Here is a 20,498-nt window from a genome sequence, read left to right on the forward strand (position 1 = left end):
GTTTAAAAGCTGTATTTTCTAAGCCTTTAATTTCCTCACAGCATTATATATCTCAGATAAATGCTTTTATGCCCATAAAAGATGCAATTAGAGCCAGCATTCAACAGGAGCCAGGAACAGCAAGAATTGCAGCGGCCATGGCTGGGTTTTGCCTTCTAATTACACGCTCGTTCTTCCCAGCTCCACCCAGCATGTGCGGCGGCGAAGCCGACCATACCTAAAGCTGTGTAAGTACCACAAGCAGGATGCCAGAGATGATTTTGCAGATCTCTGTAGTTGGTTTGTTGAGGCACTGAATTTGTGTAAATTACACAGTGGCTTGTGTTAGGGAGGGGACTGAAGTCTGCTCTCCCCGAAGGAGCTATCTGTGGAAGGCCTCGTGCCCGTGGCAGGCGCACAGGAGGTCCATGCAAGACCCAGCCTTGAGGTATCTTGTATATTGAGAGCTTAAGCAGCCGTTGTCCGACTCGGTGGTTTCACCATATGCCGAAGCGATCCAGGACCACGCTTCCTTCAAAAGGCACAGACCTTTTTCCCTCCCATCTTGCGTTTTCACTGCCGATCATTCATAAGGTGATAAAATGACTCAGGTCAACCTGTTAAACTGACTGAGCTTCCTTTTTTCTGGGCTTTCAGTTCCATGAATCGCTGCAAGCAACGGGTCCTGCCAGAACAAAAGAGGAAATGGGGAACCACGCAACGGCAGGACCATTTTATTCCTGAAATATCAGTACAGTAACCAGGTACGCCACAGTATTTCTGCTTTTGTGGTCTGGAGTTCAAACACTGTTTCTAATACGGTGTATACATAAACCAAAAAATAATAAAAATACCTAGAAGGCTGTGGGTGTAGGTAGCAAGCATCCCAAAAATTACTAGCAGTGATTACACTTAGGATGTTCAGCAGCAAAGCGTAATCCTTTGTTTGTGTTAAAGGAGAGCAAATAGTTTGTAGCCCTTATAAAGTCTTGCTTTCCATTGATGGGCTTTTTCAAAAGATTGGAACTGATTTACAGGCCTTCATATTTTAAAAAATTATTATTTAAACATAGAAAATTGGTGGGATTGGACGGTCAGAGAGATCTCTGTGCCCATCATTGTCTCAGGTAAGTACCCCCAGGCCTGTTCAAAAAACTCACAACTTGCAACCTGAGATCCCAACTTTTGAAAGTCCTGTGAGAAGACTGTCTAAACCTTTCAGCACTAAAGCGTCTTTGAAAATGTGACCCTGAGTCCTAAGTCGTGTGGAAAATGGAGTTTTCACGTCTATCAGTTAGATGCTCTGAAAACATTAATTCTCTATTATCTATCCTCTGGGAAGGAATCTAATATATACAGCTTTTGCATTTGCCACGTGGGTACCTACCTATAAGTTGTTCAAATAATATATGCTTTCAGGATTCCCTATGCTATTCATGTCATATATCCATGTCACAGTGTCAGAAGGTGCAGCAACTTTCTGCTATTGAAGGTAGGTGTATTGCCTACACTCCTTTTGTTTAAAAAAGTTTTATATATATTTTCAGAGTTTTAGTAAGTTTTCAGATCAGACTGTGAGCACCAGTTAGAAATAACAAAAGACAGATGCAGGAGCAAAAGGGAAGTGCTGTATCTCCTTCCCAGCCTCTTCAGCCTGCTCTTTCTCCTCTGATGGCTGAACAACCCCATGGACTGTTGCTTTGCTGTGAGATTGCAGCACACACAGGCTGCATCCCAGAAATGAATGTTGCTGCAAGAGTGTGCTGTTGTCAACCAATTAAAGGCTGTTGAGGCTTTCTAGTTGAAGAGCTAACTGATTTCTTTCCCTGTCTTTGAATTAGCCCTTTAGAATATAAGTAATAGTGTCATTTGGAAAGGAATGAATCTTTTAGAGACCAGTAGGGCCAGATGCCAAACAGGCTTAGGAAGGTAAAGTGGGACTCAAATGGAAATTAGGTGCTCAAATCCAGCATTATGATACCCAAAACTGCCATTCAGTTATCACAGGCCTTTTTTTTTTTTTTAAATGCACCAGAAAGGGAGCACAATTTCTGTATGCCAGGCAATAACATCAGTTGAAGTTTCAACCCACGCCTGCAGTGTGGGAGATCAGAGGCCAATTCCTGCAGGCTGGGGTACCTGTGGGGACGGAGCAGGCAGCAGGCAACTAGGCAGGGATGGTGGGGGAAGCACTGCGTGCTCTCCTGTGAAGCTAGCCACTGTAAAGAAAGGAATGTGGTAGCCACTGAGCAAAGAGAAAGCCCAAGGGCGTTCGCAACTGTCTGGAGATTCGGTCTGGGCTCCCTAAACTCCTTCTGCATTTTACGCAGAGGCTGTTTGACATCTGACTCTTCCCCTCCCCCTATACACAGCTCCTAAGGCTAAACCCAGCTGCTTGAATACCACTCCAGGGTCAGGCACTAAGAAATACAGCGACGCTTGCTGATGGGATGGGCGTTCGAATTTTTATATCGAGACTGCTGATTCTTTGTGCGTGCTGCCGCACAGCCCTAAAGCCGTCAGGAAATGAAAAGAGAGTGCCATAAAGAGCTGCGGTAAAAGGCAGCAGAAAACAAACGCTTCTCAAAGGAAGTAAAAAGTTTTACATAGTTTGCAGAAGTTCATTACGCACTGCATTTTTTTCCTACTGCATCACTTTTCAGTTAGTCAGCTGTTTGCAGTAAGTGGTGCAGGTAAGAATAACACCTATGATGGCTGAACAAACAGATGACTTTACAGACTATAATCTACCATTTTCTCGGCCGGAGTTACTACACGTTTGCAACGCTAGAACTAAAATCAACTACCCGCTTTGCATGCTCCCCAGGGCAAGGAAACTGCATGGGTGCGGTCCCAGCTAAGCCCAGCCACGTCCCAGTCCCGGCGGTGCTGGCTGCTGGAGGAGGAAAGCCTGAGATGGGGACACTGGCTCTGTGCCCTCTGCGTGAGCAACCGAGATTTTGAGACAGCTGCTAGCAATCAAGGTAATCTTAACAGAAGCCTGTATCCCTTTTCAATCACAAGCAGACATTTTAGTTCTGTAATCTTGCAGTTACGCTCCCATAACTGGGTTGACCAGTTTGCAGCTGCCATCAAAGCCTTTTTACAAAAATAATCCAAAGAAACCACAAAAAAAGATGATTTAATTTGGTGTGTTTTGGGGAGTAGAGAGAATTCATCTCTTTCCTGCTGGTAGAGACTTTCTTAAGGATATGAATACTTGAATATATACAAAATCTATTCACTAACAATGTCTGAGGCATGATTCTTCACTCTCATCATGTCTCTGTGGATATAGTTCCATTGATTTTGTTAAGCTGCTCCTAAACGGCGTAAGTGAAGATCAGTATTTAATTCTGATGGGTTGTGCACCGATAGGTATGCTCACGTGAAAGATTATTGAATGCGGTAGGGGCGGGATAAGGCCACTTCATTAGTCCTGGCACTTAAATGACAATGTTAAGAAGTTGCATCACCTTAGTAAATTCCTGTGTGCTTCTAGAGAAACCATCCATTTTCTCTCTTGTCCTTTTACAGACAATTTAGTTTCTCAGGGTTTAGTGCCCTCTGGTGGAAACAGTGTTTTCTCCTGTGAAACCAGATCCGCTGACACCTCATGCTTCATTTTGGTTTTTAGCTATATCTGTTGATTATCCCACAGTGATAAATAGATAAAACAAAGTCGAATTATATTATTTTATTAAAAACAGAGGATTGTGGCGTGAGTAAATGAGGCTGATGTGTGAAAGCCACAGCACTGAAATGATGCAGGGAGCTCAATAGCTCTAGCAAAAATAGTAAAAAATTCAGTTCAGTTCAATGTGCATTAATCAGCTTAGACAGTAAAGCAGAACTGAATGATAAAGGTACCATAAAATTACAAGAGAACAAAAAACTGCAGTTGCGTATGAGATATACACAAATCATATTATGTGTCATCACAAATAAATTTGTGCTAACCACAATTTTTGTACTCGCCTAATGACTTGTGCATCTCTCGGATATGCACATTTTTAACTGTCCTTGATTACATACTTTATTACAAAGTGTATAAAAATTATATTTGTCAAAAATTCTAGAAAAATAGAAGTCCTTCAATATGCATATTAATAAGGCAAGGTATTCATACCTGGTGAGATGCAGTGACCGTATGGTTTCCAGCCTCTCCCCAGTCTCTAGCCCTCGTGCATCCCTACCCTGGATCCTGTCTGAATAACATAGTGTTTATCTCCCCACCCAGGGAACCCTTGTGCAAAGTTGTCAGGGCAGCTCAGCCTGGGCATACAGATCAGTTGTGTGAGCTCTGCGAACAGGATAAGCATCCAGGAGGAGCAGGAGCCGTGAAACTCACGGGCACCCTCAGCCACATCAAACAGAATCAGAAGGATCGGGCAAAAAGTAAAAAGTGACAAACTTAAGCAGAAAAGATGTGTCTAAAAACCAGTACTTTAAAAGTAAGGCAAATATGAATAGTAGGGTGAAATCAACATAGTATAATAATTCGTGTACACATTCTAAACAAGAAAAAGCAGAGCCTGTGAGGAACAGAGTGAAAAAGAATAGAAGCAATAAATAAGAAAAATGCAATATCAAATTAAAATGTTCAATGACTGGGAAGTATATTTAAAATTTCAGGGGAATAGATAAAAGTCCGCAAAATGCAAGGTGCTACTTTGTTTCATCTGGTTTCAAAGAGGCCTAACAGTGCTAACAATGCGATTTCTTTTTCTGCTGTTTACCTCTGGCTTCAGGTAGGAAAGGCAAAGTGTAACACAAATAGGCCAGCACATAATTCAGTAATTTCTGTAGAGCAAATCTGCCATTTGAACCCTTTTTCGGTGGCTGCCTCTCAGAATGTTAATTTTCCTTTCCTGTCAAACCACTGCATTCCTAAGAGGAGCTATGCCATCTCTAATAAAAGTCAAATCTCTTTTCTTGAGATCGTTGCTATTGTCTATAATATAGTTCTTCTTATGAATTGTAAATTGTATTGTTTATCAGAAGACGAACTATTTGTGCCTCTTGGATATCCATTCAAGTGCATAATATATGAGGAAGAGTCTCCTTTGTCATTTCTCGTTTCCCTCATTTTAAAAGTTCTACTGTTTCACACTTCAGTTCAAATATGAAAAGAGGCAAAAAGATACCATGGTAGTTACTTATCCAGTAATTATTACTTGGATCATTTTGGAAATCCTCAAGTCTTACTGTATTAATTGTGAAGATTTTTCCTGATTGTTGAATTCATTACTTCTCCTATTAATGAGCACACAATATATAGTTTTGGATGATTCCCTCTAAGTTAGATCTTCAGTAAGTCAGTCTGCTAAGATGGCTGGTATTAGCATACCTGTCAAATGCTTGAAATTACTGGGCTTGTTGTTATCATCAAACACAAAAGATGAACACACTGACATTCGTTGATAGCCCTCTGTATTGTAAAGGAGAGAAAGTGATATTTGTGTGATCTGGTACATAAACCCTGGTACTGCAAATATATCAGTAGGTCTATTTTTCAGGAACTCCTGTTGTTGTTTTTTCAAGCTAGACCTTTAAGTCTAGGATAACTTTTGCTTTTCTTGGATCAAACTTAGTCCTCAATTTTCTCACAGTTTTCCAGCACAATCATACTCACCTTTTCAGAGGCATAGTCCATGCTTCACAATTTTGAATTGTGCATGAATCAAGAAATGAGCTGGTATAAAACACACAGCACTTTTTGGCCTGGCTTTTAAAACCAGTCAATTGCACAAGGACTCAGTGATCATAATATTTTCCTTCATGGCCTTCCATGGGTTACTGAAGAAGCTGCAGCATCAGGATTTGCAAGTGTAGTGGTCTGACTCCGAATCGCCTCACACCCTGCCCCATCAGTTCTAACGGGTCCAGTAGAGGAGTGAATGCGACTTTACATAAGGGGGGTAACACCGGCTTTCCTGATCCATCCCTACATTAATTAAGACAAGTGATGCTCTTCATTTTTCAGTTCAAAGCACATCTGCATGTTTTGAGAGAAGTCTTGAATGATATTACTACTATGAATATCAAGGTCATTTACTCTTTTGATTTCCAAGCAATCTTTGGAAATACAAGCAAAGCCTTGTGCAGTATCTGTAAGTACAACAGTTCTTAGTCCATTTTTGCCTGATGTTCTCCTAAAACTTGTCTGACTCAAGTTAATGGAGTAGGCTTTAGTTAATCTCTCTGTTAAAATTGTTCAGGAAAAGTTTCATAAAAATTGGCCTTTCAGTAATAGGTCTGTGGCTTCTGATGTGATTTAATTTTCCTGGGTCTGACATACTGAGAATTAAAATAGAATGACATTTTTTAAAACTGTCAGTAATCGCTGATCTTATCAATCATTACCCAGTGAGGCACCATCTGTATCGGCTAACCTTGCCTTGGCCTGCTGCAGCTTTTTTCTTCATTTCCTTTGTACTTTCACAAAGTAATGAAGTTATTAAGCTTCATCCCTCCGTTTCTGTTTGTAAAATTGATATCCTCCCCACACATTTCCTGTCATGCTCAAATGAAAGCTGAAACAGGCAGAGCATTTCTCTTTACCTTGCACTTCTGAGCATCCACGCTATTTTTAAATAATATATCTGACTGTCTGCTTATGGCTTAGCACCTCCACACCACAGCCCTTAAGAAATGCTAACGATCTAAGAGTCCATCGTTGTTTTTCTATCTGCATGCCCCAGAACTCATGTTTAAAATCTCTTCTTCTTCTTCTGTTATAATGCTTTTTAACCAGACATCTGATAATCTTTGTTCTGAATTAATTTTCAAGATCATGCTTTGCTGCTAGATTGGGGCTCGTATTCTCTAATTCAGCACAACTACATAAGTTGTCAGGGTCAACAGCAGTTGCAGCACTTGCTTTAATCACTCTTTCTTAACACTAATCTTTTTAGCGGTGTTATCAGACAGTGGAGAATTGATTATTAGTATTCTTTTACTATGGTACATCTTGCTAAATCATATAAGAGAGCTTCCTCCTCCAAAGACCAGCAACTTTTTATACAGTCCTTTCCTGAAATATAGTCAGTGTCCCATGCTGCTTCAGGAGTCTTTCTTTTACTTTTTGAGAAAGCCATTTCACATGTTGCCCATAATTTTTACTAATTTTTTCTTGTTGGTGTCATTCATTGTTTTTAGAGCTGGCACACAGAATGGTGTGATTCTTTCTATTGCTTTTCTCTCACAAGAAACTCTGAAACACATTGTGATTATGTGGTGCATCGTGTGCAATCACCATGACTGCAAACTATATGAGAAGCCAGATTTGAAACTTTCCCTGTGTGGATTCCTAACACTGACCCTTTCACCGCTGATTTTAATTCAGATAAAAACCAGGCCCACATAGTGATGGCATAAGTATTGTCACCAACTGCTCTTCCAGAACAGTTCCCCTTGTCACTACTCATCATTATTTTTGATTGAAACAGTCCAGTGATAATCTATCAACTCAAGTTTCAATGATAAAAGTATTAACAAGAGGAACATTGCTCCATGTTTTTACACTATACATCTCCGAAGTTGCTTAGCTAGCATATAAGGGCTATGTCAGGAAATAGAGTCCTGGGTGAGTTGTATGAAAAATGTGCCAGAGACTTTCCTTAGTTTTATTATACCTGTTGTGAACTTGGCCAAGTGAGCTTGGCTTTGTACAACAAATAATTTCCAGTGATAGGTTTCAAGCTACTATCAATTCGCGGTGAAATCAGTTGGTTCAGTGGGGCGTAGACATATCTGAGCTAAATCCAAACAAAAGACTTGGCTGGAGCCACGTTTTGCTGTTTCAAAATGCAAAGTAACCAGCAGGAATCACAAGGAGGTAGGGGATTCACTATTGCCTTAGTGTTATGGTTCATAATAGCGTTGTATTTAACTCCTGCCAGAGTAACCTGACCTTAGCTTAGTTTTTCTCTCCTACCTAAGTTTGTACCTTGATCTCTCCCATCTCGTACCTATCTAGGTTATCCTCATGTACAATTTAATGGCTCCCAGCTGTAAAAAGTTAACCTATTTCCCTGCTAATTCTTTCCTGATTTTTCACTCTTGCGAATTCAAAAGGCACTGCTTTGATGTGGTTTAGTCAGCCTTATCCTTTAGGAGCTTCACTTCCAGACCACCTTCCAGTTGGCCTGCTGTGTTGTGGACATGACTAGAAGTAAGGGCTTTTTCTGATGGCAAGAGGCATCTAGAGATATCTCCCAGTACAGAGCCTGGGTGAGACTTAGATACCAGAGTTGGCAGGGTGGTGATTCTTATATGTGACAGGTATACTCAATAGCTAGGGATGATTAGGCATATACATCTAAAATAAAGATTTAGGTGTTGAAAGTGTAGTTGGGAGAAGGAAAAGCAACAGCTAAGGCAAACCACAGGACAAGATATTAATCCAGAAGGTACTCTTTTTTAATGGAGACTTTCTCTTTTTTTTCATTGTTTTTGTTAATATTTCAGGACGAAAACATTTTCCTATCTGTATGTAAAAAACATAACCCGAGAAAAGCAAGTTCTTCCCTCTACTTTCTTTCACACTTTGCGGCTCTTATTTTGTTCGTTTCCTGTTACAGCCTCACACTTCTACACAGAGTGAAAATTATGTGTAATCTGAATAATAATTCATGTAGGTTTACTGCAGTATCATGTACAGTGTTTTATATCAGTGATTCCCAAACTTTTTTTTACCAAGGATTCCTCTGGCATGTAACTAAACTTTCCAGAGCCTTTGTGTTCTCCATCTCTGTTCTCTCTTCTTGTCCAGCTGGTGCTACCTAGCTCTTCCCACCCACCTCCAGATCCCTTCCCTTTCCTCTTGATTCTGATATCCCTCTTTCTTCCACTCCTCTCCTAATCAGCCTTCCCTCCTACCCTCAGGTTCATTTATCATTCTCTTCCCAGCCAGCTCAGGATATCTTTTCCTCTTCTCGGAGTTTCTATGCTTTTCCCTTAAGAAGGCAATGAGGGTATGGCAACAGTACAGGATTTTTGCCGCTTCCATGGCTGGCCTTCTGCTTTTCCTTCACAGCCACATATTCTCCCATTTCATTCCTAGCAAAGCTAGATTTCCTGCTGTCTGGAACAGAGATTGCTGGTTCAGGGGATAGGTGCTGTCACAGTAGTCTCCAGGTGTCCAGCAGTTATCCTTGGGGAGCAGCAAGTATTTTATGTCACCTTTGAATGCATCCCTGTCTCGTTGTCTGCACGTATTTGGCATTTAACATTTGAACATATAAAAAGTTTCAGCATCAGACTAGTGTGGGCTGTTGCTAATGCTGTCGTCCTTTGTTCCCAGCGCGGTCCCTTTGGAAGTGTTACAATATCATTCACGGTGAATAACTATTTAGCCATTTGAATCTAATGATGGTGTAATTCTATGGACCTAATCCTGAAATGTTTCGTTTGTCCATTTTCAGACAAAATTTGCACTGAAGTTAATGGCTCAAGATTTTTAGTTACTGTTATAATGTCATTGAAAAAGAGAAAAAGCTTATCAGAATCATTAATTTTTAGATAGCAATGTATCTCTTTCTTAGATGAGGAGAATCAATCAGAAAACAAGTATAACTGAGAAGATCTTTAGGCATTACAGACATTACACAGTGAATGGAAACGTTCTTATATAAGGTTTGATATGACAAGTAAGAAATAATTTTCATTTCTTTTAAATTAGCATCTTACATTCCCAGAGGCTTTGTCTTGGGTTTAAAGAGCACAAAGAAGAATACTGTCCCCAGAAAAAGCTATCCTATGTAATTTCTTTCTTCTTTGCTTGCAATCAATCATTCTTTCAGTGAGGCTGATCTTACGTGCTGCTCCTTGGCTGCAGGATACTTCTTGCCGTATGATACCCGTGGCTGTAGCTCACCATAATATGATCATCCAATTTGCTAGGTTTAGTCATCTGTGGCTAGGTTCTTGAACATGGTATTTTGATTTGGTTTAATGTGAAGAAGTGTATTCTTCCTTTCCTTCACTGTTAAATGCTTTTCAAGAAGTATTCGTGCCTTGTCTCTGGCTTTCACAGCGTATAGCAGTGCATAAGGGATGGAATTGCATTGCAGTACCTCACAGAGCTCCCTTGAATTGCTCCTCCTGTAAGCAGACTAGTTAGGAAGACGTGCAAAAGCTGTCATTTGGGGAACACCCGGCAATAATTTTTCTGTCTATTTTAGCCACCATTTAGAGATTCATAGTCACTGACTTTTTTGGTCTCAGACCTGGAATAACAGACATATTATTCAAACTGAGAGTCCAACATTGATTTTCAACAGCTAATGTTAATCATTTGAAGTTGATGCTTTTAGAAAGAAGTTTACTATTCTTGAGACTCTTTTTGTTCTATAAAAAGGATTTCTCTCGTTCTATCCAAAACAAGAGAAAATTAGCACAAGGTAATTGTGTAGGTCAATGACAAGGATATTAACCTGGCAATGGAGAAATGCCAGATTACCAGAAATGGTGAGTTAGAGCTATTCCTTGTGAACATCTCCTACCCCATGGAATCTCTTGATATTAGAACTGTTTTGTTCTATAGTCTTGTTGACGACAGAGTCAAGGAGGAAACTGACTGTAATCCACCAGTTTGGGCATTCATCGGGCATATTGGAAAATCAACTGTGTGTTCCAGCCCCACAGGCATAAAGCTTTCTGTTAGAAAGGCCGGAGTGAATTATGGATGACTCAAACACAGTACAGAAAATTACATTAGCATATGTAACACAGAGAGGGTTAAGTGTAATTACAGTAGCTGTACACAGCAAAGTATAGACGGGTAGAAAAACAGTGGGACAAATGCTATTCCTGCTGAGTAATTGTGGTGTGCCTGGAGAAATGGATTCCAGGCTTCCTTTGGTTTGTATAATCTGAATATTTGCCTGGCACACCTTTTTGCCAAAGCCCAGTATGTAGCACAGATGTGGGGTTAAGGATCGATTCGTGTTAAGCCTCGGGTGAACTCTAGGATTAGGCAATTCAGATCTGATATGCCCCCAAATGCTCACAGACTGAATAAAACCCCTTTATTTCCTTCACATGGTAATTTTTCAGGCTCTCTGTGGTTGAAGGTTGGAATTGTAGGGATGATCAACCAGGTCGCCACAAGTATACATTTGCTGGGGGACGAGGGGGTGGAAAAGAAATACTTGAGTCTAGGGCATTTTTGGAACCATGGTAGAAAGGTATCTTAGTGGAGTTCTCAGTCTAGAATACGTATAGCTGCTGCCCATCCAGCAGAGACTTCATCTGGAATTGAAACACCTCAGACTTCTTGAGACATTTTTTTAAGGACATATTTTAAGTCCTTTTAAAAAATCTTCAGCTTTTAGTTTAAGCTTCAGATAAGTTGATTTCAACCATCTCTGAGTACATTATGTCCCTCCACTACCTACTGTTTCTTGGTATAACAGGAATATTCACCAACCCTTTCTCTGGAAAGCGAAAGCCATTTTGAGAGCAGCAATAGAACTTTCAACTACTGACTAAATCTAAAATGAAGGACTTACGGGTAATGGCAATTAGCAAATGATGCTGGTGATGTAATCATGTAAACTTGATGCACTCCTGCTTTTCTAAAAGTTCTTCTTATCAGCATATTAGAGGAAGCTGGTGTCTTTGTGCATAGTTCTAGAAATGCTCTGGTGTCTGGGTGAATTCATTAAACTTATGGTCTTTCCTGTCTCCACCTTCCTAGACTCTCTCTGTTTATCTCAAAACCCCTCAGACAAAAATAGTTCCAGTCTTATCAGTGCTTAACCTTCTGTTTTGTTACTCATTAGCTAACCTTGTGTTTTGTATTTTAATACCAAGAATACCTCTTAAACTGCATAACTGCGTGACTCTCATACCCTGTGTTTGTATTTGCCGGAGCTCTTCTATTGTTTCAAAATCCTGCTTATAAAAGAATGTTTCATGGTTTCTTTATATTTATGCTGGAAGAAAGTTATTCATGAGCTTTAAGATGATAGAAATCTTCCTCTCCCATCTTTCCTTCTCTCCCCACTTCACAGCCGCTGCAATACATTAATGGAGTGACTCTGTGAATATCAAGTGTAGAAGTTGTAGGGTTCAGCCCTAGTGCTTCCTCCCCACAGTAATCCAGCTCTATATAGTAATCTCACGGAAATTTATTGCTTACTGGGGGAGCGAGAGCTGCGTGCACTGTAGGGCTCCAGGTTCTACCACAGCCCTAGTCGGACTCCTTTGTGTATACTGTTCATATAGTTACTATTCATTCTATGAATTAATCTGCTATATTCTTTTAACAATGGAAACTAAATGCGTCATGCTAAAATCAAATCACTGTCATCTGTATCAGTCACCAGGGGTCTGTTGATCTCTTTCTAGCAAGGATTTTGTTATTCAGACATTCCCCACAAGCTGTCAAATGGTCCAACTCAATAACAACTAATAAAGCAAGCACCCCTTAAAAATTTCCCCAGGGAATCTTTTTAAATTGAACAGGGAGTAATAAATCTTGTAGTGTCAATAATGGTGAAAATGTTAATTTGGTTGACTCTACTGTGTGCCTCCTCAAGTGAAATTTCAAAAGCTGTTCCAGGAAGATGGCTGCTACCTGAATTCACTCTGTTGCTCTCTGCCTGCAGCACCGGTTTCAAATCTGTGGCGAGGGCTATCTGAGACGGGCTGTATAACAAAAGAGCGTTCTGGTGATCTGGTTGTTTTCTCAACCTTTTAAATCTCACCTACTAATTTTAGTCATGCCCTTAAATGAAAGTTAGATGACGGGCATGAATGTGCTGGTAAGACTTTCTCGGGTGGCTAACTGATAGAGTCCCTAGCACGTAGCAGAAATGTGTCCATCTGCTTAGCATAGCATGAGTCTGCTTTACTATACCACACAAAGCTGGTTTAACACTAGTATCAATAACATAATTTTCTTTATTACACAAACTGGGTAGAAAAGGGGGTTTATGGTGTAAATTTAGTCTATTAAGGGCATTTCTGTGAATAAATTGTACTAGATGTTCTTTTCATCCTTTTTAGCACAGATTTTTTTCACAGATGTCATTTTTGGGCATTAGACAATTTTTTTTCTCCTGCTGTTGTGAAAGGAGAACTGCGAGTACTGACATTAAACATTTTGGGAAATTTGTTCTGTTCTTTTTATAATAAGTGAAAGTAGTCCTGCCAGAACTCAGACCTTCCAGTGACTTAAATTTCTATTTTATTGTGTTATTTCTTAGGTACTTGATATCATCTTAAGGAAACTAATTAAGGGACTATTTCTGAAGTCCCAACTGCATACTTACTCCATATAATCATGCTCTTATTTTTTCATATTTTAAAAAAAGTTTGTATCTGCAGTGGAAGCAAAATGGCAGCTTTAAGCATGACTACTAAAATATGTGTTTTCAATATAAATTTGTGACATGAGATAACAAGTGCTAAAAATTTCTGATTACAAGACGTTAATTTCTGGGCTTTGGTTGGGCGCCAGAGCAGCCTAGAGATGGTACAGTTAAGGACCTACGTGGCTGCTTTAAGAGTCTTATTCATATTTTTAAAAACTATTTTATTCGCTCCATCCGCTAAATTTAGGAAATGTTCCTTTTCTTAGCTGCTTAATCCACTTCAGGGTTTCTTTAAGCTCTTCTTGGATGGTATAGGAAAGTATTTAATTTGCATACTAGGCAGGCAAGGAGACCTAGTAGTCTTTATCCGTCAGGTTTAATAATCAAGAACCAGCCGTGATGCAGACCTGCGCTCCATGTTGCATCGGAGCCCAGCTGTGTCCAGATCGGTGCGCTTCCCTTCCTTTCCTTTCCCTTTATAAATGCAGAAAAGAAGAGAAACCTGAGACTTGGGTGGAATGTTGAGGCAGGAGGATCCAGAAGACAAACTTGCCAGGACCCTGAGGGCACCACCAGCCCTACCTGCCCCTGCCCACCTCCCCACATGCTTGGCCAGGGGCCCCACCGAGATGAACCTGGCTGATGTCCCAACCTGACCTCAACCCATCCCCGTGCCCAGGAAGGTGCCCGATGCCCGGGGCTGGGGCTGCCCCAGTGCCCCCCAGCTGCCCTGCTCCTGGCTGGGGCAATGGGACTGGGTCATGTGGGGTCCTCATCGTGCACCCCTGCAGATAAAGCAGGCATTACTTAAAATCCTCTCTTTGCAGGCCAGAAATTCGAGCAAGAAAACGCGATCCATCTGCATGAGCACGGGCAGAGTCTGGATGCTAACCCGGATCTGTCAGGTAGGGGTGGAGGTCGCTCTCCCTCACGGATTATCTGTCGTGGTTAGCATGGGCATCTGCTGTCATACGCACGGTGCCAGGCAAGCTGTTTTGGCAAGTGACTCTCTGGAAATCGCAGAGCGCGCGCAAACAGATGAAATTGCAGATATATAAAGTGAAAATAGGTATCTTTCAAAATACACACAGATAAAGTTCAAACTATTTTTACGGTAGGTAAGCCTCAGTAAGAGGGACTCTTGGGGTTTTTTTTGGGGGGGGGTTGGCTTGGTTTTTTTCACACTGAGCCGCCGGTCATCCCAGCGCTGCCCCGTGGTGCGCTGGTCCCAGCCCGCTGCGCGGTGGCTTGTGCGGCGCTGCGCCGGAGGTTGCCATCGGGAAGGTGGGCGTCTGGCCGGAGTGAAATGCTGCTCGGTGTTTAAGTTTGGGCAAGTTCGGGGCAGCTAGCATTTAACGTTAGCCCGTACGTGGCAAGCGTTAGATGGAAGGTCGCTTTTGAGATTGTTAGTGTGGTGAGGGTAGGGCTGGCTTTGCGGGGTAAAACGAAACATTCCCTTTTGGTTTAAAATACTTTAAAGGCCCGAGGTGGCTCAAGGATGATGAATAATTCTAATTCCAATAGAAACCCTCTAATCTTGCCACGTTTCTCAGACTGCGAAGGGAAATGTTTAGAAAAAGTGAACACTGACTGTCATGTACAGAGCAGGTTCTAGCTCCAGAAGAGGCCGTCAAAAATGTCAGAGCTGCGTGCGATGCTGTTTGGTGCGCTTGTTTGTTTATATTTGCAGCAGAGAATCCCAGAGCCTCAGTCGTGAAGTGAGACTGCCTTCCGCTCAGTGTTGCATAACAAAAATACACAGAAGAACACGATGGTCTCTGCTGCAGAGAGCTCACAGGTATCTGCGTGCCAAGCGGACTACGTCCCTGGGTAATGACCAGCCGTTCGAGAGAAGGGTGTTGCAGGTACTGTCCTGGGTGCTTTGTAATTCAGTTTGTCTATAGGTGGCATTGGCAATGTATTGCCTTTGCACAATACCACTCTGAGGTGCTAAGTTGTAATTTACCTACTAGTGATGTGCGTCACTCAGGAGGTACCAGTTCTTTTCCTGTTTTATTGAAGTTTTTCTTGATGGGGGTCACAAGGCTTGACACTTTAAACTTCTTCTGTGTAAGTAAATACAAAAATAAGTAAAACATATTAATTCCTCATTTTCAAATACTTTATGACAATCTATATGCAGTGCTGGAGGAAAGCCCCTCCATCATTGGTTCCAGCTACCTGCTATCACAACCAGGTTTGTTTTATCATCTGTTTTACCAAGTAGTACTGATTGCTGCATGCTGGCAGTCATCTTCTTTTACAGGTGTAACAAAAGCAGAAAGAGGGGAAAAAAATGTCTAGAGCACTCTTCTCGGCAAGAAGGTTCCACATATAGCAAAGGAGAGTGTCGGTTTTCTGCTCAATTTTTTCCTATGCTGTTACCTTTAAATGAAATCAGCATTGGTTGGGATTGCTTTTCATGACAGGTTTTGTAGTGCAGTGCTCCATCTTTTGCACACAGGGTACTCTCAGAGATGTCACCGAAAATAAAATATCAACAAAACCTTGTGAGAAAGAATGTCCTAATTTTCTGGTAGCACGGTGCTACAGAAGACTTCCTATTTGTCTCCTTACCATGAAATCATCAGTTTGAGATCATCATCAATTTCTGTTCCCCCAATCTCCAGCCTTTCATCTGAGACAGAAAAATTTTGCTGTCTACTTTCAACAAGTTATTTTCTGCAATTAAAATAATTTATAGTGACCCCTATATCTCCTAATGTAGACCACGGCAAAGAATCGTGGTTAGTTGTCTTTCTGCCATTGTAGAAGCTGGATACACATGAGCGGGGAAAAACAATAGAGGACAAATAGTTACTTTTAGTTGGGGGAATCTTACATCTGTGCATGGTCTCTTGTCCATACTTGATTTTTTTTTTAGGCAATTATTTGCCCTCCATTTTAATCCCATCTGAGCATTTCCCAGATGTCAGAATATCTTTATGCTTGTAATGTGCATAGTTTTCTCTTGCTTTTGGTTCTGCGGCAGAGTTTTCTGAAAGTCTTGTTCATTTTTGAGAAATCCTGCTGTGCGTTTCAAAGAGGTATTTCCAGTCTTCCTCAGGCTGTTTCATCAGCAACTTGAAATATAGCAACAACAAGGATTGCAGTCTCTGATCAGGCAAAGCAAGCGTGGCAAGCACTGTCATGTCAGAAAGGGCACAAACATCACTGAGTTCCAATACTACAACAGCTCATTGATTTAAAATATACTATTGACAACCATTTTTTTCCACACTTGCTCTCAGGAGTATTCTTCAATAACATTTATTTACAAGTTTAAGATCCCTTACTGTGTATTTTTAAGCCTGAGTACCTTAGCTCTTTGAGTGATCCTGCTGAGTTCGCAAGCATTGTGTCCTAAGTTTCCATCTTCCGAATTCAGGTACGAATACTGGTATTACTTTATCACAACGTATGTTGTATAGTCCTGTCGTCTGACTCAGTTCTTTCTGGGGTGCCATGTCGCCATAAGACTTGTTTTTCAAGCCCAGGACAGTGTTCCGGGTGGTGGCATGGGGCACGGGATGTGTTTCCAGCCATCTGGTGGTTGCTTCCATCTTTGTAAGCACATGGCTCTTGCCTTGGCGGGTTTGTAGGAGTGTGATGTAGTCAGTCTGCCAGGCCTCTCCATATTTATATTTCAGCCATCGCCCTCCATACCACAGGGGCTTTAACCGGTTGGCTTGTTTGATTGCAGCACGTGTTTCACTTTCATGGATAACCTGTGTGATAGTGTCCATGGTCAGGTCTACCCCTCGATCACGAGCCCATCTATATGTTGCATCTCTTCCCCGATGGCCTGAGATGTCCTGGGCCACCGAGCCATAAATAATTCACCCTTATGTTGCCAATCCAGATCTACCTAAGCCACTTCAATCTTAGCAGCCTTGTCTATCTGTTGGTTGTTCTGATGTTTTCCAGTGGCCCGGCTAGCTCGGTTGATGGAACGTGGGACTCTTAATCCCAGGGTTGTGGGTTCGCCCCACGTTGGGTGCCAAAAAGGACTGTCGTGGTTTAACCCCAGCCAGCAACTAAGCACCACGCAGCTGCTCCCTCACTCCTGCCCTCTCCTAGTGGGATGGGGAGAAGAACTGAAAAAAAAGAAGTAAAACTCGGTTTAATAACTAAACTAAATAGCTAAAGTAAAATAAAACATAATAACTGTAATGAAAAGGAATATAACAACAACAAAAATAAAACCCAAGAAAAGACAAGTGATGCACAATGCAATTGCTCACCAACTGCTGACCGATGCCCCAGCAGCAGTCCGCCCCTCCCGGCCAACTCCCCCCAGTTTATACACTGGGCATGACGTCCTATGGTATGGAATATCCCTTTGGCTCGTTTGGGTCAGCTGTCCTGGCCGTGCTCCCTCCCAGCTTCTTGTACACCTGCTTGCTGCCAGAGCATGGGAAACTGAAAAATCCTTGACTTAGGATAAGCGCTACTTAGCAACAACTAAAACATCAGTGTGTTATCAACATTATTCTCACACTAAATCCAAAACACACTGTACCAGCTACTAAGAAGAAAATTAACTCCATCCCAGCTAAAACCAGGACATACATGAAATGGGAAAAGGTTATGGTCAACAGGTTAGATGAGTGCAGTCCTGTGTCTGTTCTAGACAAGGTATCTGATACTGTCTGGAAACAAAATGTGAATTCATAGAACCAGATTGGGGTTTGTGAGTTGATATATTATTGTCTCAAGTAGTTCCTTAGTGATCTGCTAGATCCTTAAACGTTCTTGTGCTTTAGGGGATTTTTTTTTTCAGAATAATAGGTTGTTAGAGGCTTGGCACAGATGGAAATGCCCAAGTCTCTGAAATGACCCTTTCAAGTTACATACTTTAGAGGCAAAGGACCATTAATATAATTGGGCCCCTATTGTGCAAAGCACTGTACAAAAATTAAGAAAAAGGAAAGTCGGTGCTCCAATAAGTTATCATCTGCTCCAAAACCCAGCAGATTGCTGAATGTTAGAAAATGCCCGGGGAATTTTTTTTTAACTATTTAGCTGATGGCTAATAATAAGGCACTGAAGATATTTCTGGATGCAAGGAAAAAGCAAAATTGAAAGGCAAGTCCCCAACAGGAGGCTCCATGTTGAGGCTGGGGAAGCAGCGAGTTGGACCATTTATCACACAGCATGGCAAGGGAAGGAAACACGGGTTTGGGTGCACTTACCTGGCAGAAGGGGAGCGGGGCTTCTGTGCTAAGATTTTGGCAGACTACTAGAATGGGTCTGTAGAAAGAAATTAAAATTGCCGTTCTTTTTCCCAGCTAGCAAGAGGTGCAAACACATGTATTGCCACCTGCCTCCTTTTCTGGCAATCCATTCCTGTGGAAATAACTATTTAAAATATTTGCCCCCATTCTAAATATAGACATTTTCATAATAAGCATTTTTATTTTCGGGTTTGGTTTTGATGCTCTTTGAGAAGTCTGCTACAAACTGCCCACAGCTATGGAAGTGATCTCGCTCAAATTGCAAGATGGAAAAAAATTACCCTTACCTCCAAGATGAAATAATTTCAGATTCGGACATAAAAATAGACTCTGTAGAAAGTATACATAGTCTCTTTATTTGCTTCAATATCAGTAGAAAAATAGTTGCCATTTGCAATAATTCTGTTCCTTAAAAGATAAAAAGCTTAATTCACATTGGTTATGTGCATGAGAATTGGGTAATTATGGTGTTGAGTCACTTATATTTTTAGAAGAGTTAAGCTTGTCAGTGCCTACCTCACTTTCAAAAAGGGAATTTAGGTTCCTAAGTCATCAATGTGCTTATTAAAATTTTACTATAAATGGCTTTTCCAAGCGCTCAGTGGCTTTGGAGTACAAGTGTCTCTACGTTACATCCATATTTCTGAAAATCCTAGAAAAAATAAAGATGTCATGTAAGTGGACCACCTGCCTATCCTTTCCTCCAGGAAGTTTGGCTGCATTGTTTTTGATTAGATTAGATTTGATTTTAGCCTTTAAAAAATTTGCAGCATAATCTGCTAAGTATTACTCGGAAGCATTTTGTACAATCAACCCTTAGCTGCTTGCCAAGGTGTTTTCTAATGTAGATTTATGGCTGCCCTGAAATCTAATCTAGAAATATTCTGGACAAATATGTACTTTGTACTTCTAAAAAAGTATGCCCTGTTAATAAAAGAAAGGCTTTTGAGTCTTTTCAAAGTCAGAAAAAGGAGACAGTAAGCCATGTTTTTAGATGTGGGATCAGTTTGTCACTACTGTTCCCCATTATACAGAGCTGGGAAAAGTACTTGGTTCTGACAACCTGCAATTAGAGATTACAATTTGCTTCTTGTCTCAGGCAGTGGTGATTTACATGGCAAAAAAAAATTATTGTTTTTATCATGTTTTGTTCTGTAGAATAACCTGACCCGTGCCCTTCTTCAGGCAACACAGAACTGAGACATCGAGGGTAGATTTTCGAGGGGATTTCTGTTGCTGCAGTACTAACCTACATAATTCCTAACTTTTCATACTCAGAGGGCTCAATGAGTTCACAACCCAAAGATAAGTTTATAAATTCTGTCACCCGGTCCTTGGATCTAGTATTTACCTAAAAAATAGATTTATAAAAGTCAGCATGCAGAAATGGCAAAACAGCTAGGTGATGGGGAAAGGCGAGCAGAGGGGACAGCCCAGACGTCAGTGCCTTTGGGGAGCTCCCTGTCTCTCATGGCCTTCCCCAGCTTCTCTCTACTTTTAAGAAACAAATATTAATTTCCTCAAGGACTTTAATTCATTTTGCTTTTATCCCATATGAACTCCAAGATTCTATCTCAAACTAATGACAAATATGTTTGATTTTTCTATGCAAAGAAGAAGAGCGTCACAAGGAAAGATTGAGAACCATTTGTTTTGTGGTTTCCAGTGGGATACTGTCCTGCTGGTACGGTTGATACGTCCAAGTTTTATAACGTGATGAAGCTAAATACCTAAATAAATATTCTAAGTACCTAAATAAATATTATTTAGGTACTTATTATATTAAAATATATTTATAGTTAAAGATATATAAACTTATAAATATATAAAATATACTTGCTGTATTAAAAATATATTTTTTTCTGCTGCTATTTAAGCAAATAAAGAGACTATGTACCTAAGTACCTAAATAAATATTCTAATTCCTTTATGGAGAGTTCCTCTCCTCTTTTTCATT

The 20,498-nt window shown here is 40.8% G+C and overlaps 1 long non-coding RNA gene across 1 annotated transcript; it reads left to right on the forward strand.

Moving 5' to 3' along the window:
• Position 1: 1 nt before the first annotated feature.
• LOC128152818 (uncharacterized) lies at positions 2-20,266 on the forward strand. The gene is made up of 6 exons (XR_008238766.1): positions 2-227; positions 637-743; positions 2,807-2,963; positions 14,132-14,209; positions 14,995-15,169; positions 19,700-20,266. It is a non-coding gene; the product is annotated as an uncharacterized LOC128152818 (long non-coding RNA).
• The last annotated feature ends 232 nt before the right edge of the window (positions 20,267-20,498 follow it).

This window comes from Harpia harpyja, chromosome 16, assembly GCF_026419915.1.
Source record: "Harpia harpyja isolate bHarHar1 chromosome 16, bHarHar1 primary haplotype, whole genome shotgun sequence".
NCBI classification, from domain to species: Eukaryota; Metazoa; Chordata; class Aves; order Accipitriformes; family Accipitridae; genus Harpia; species Harpia harpyja.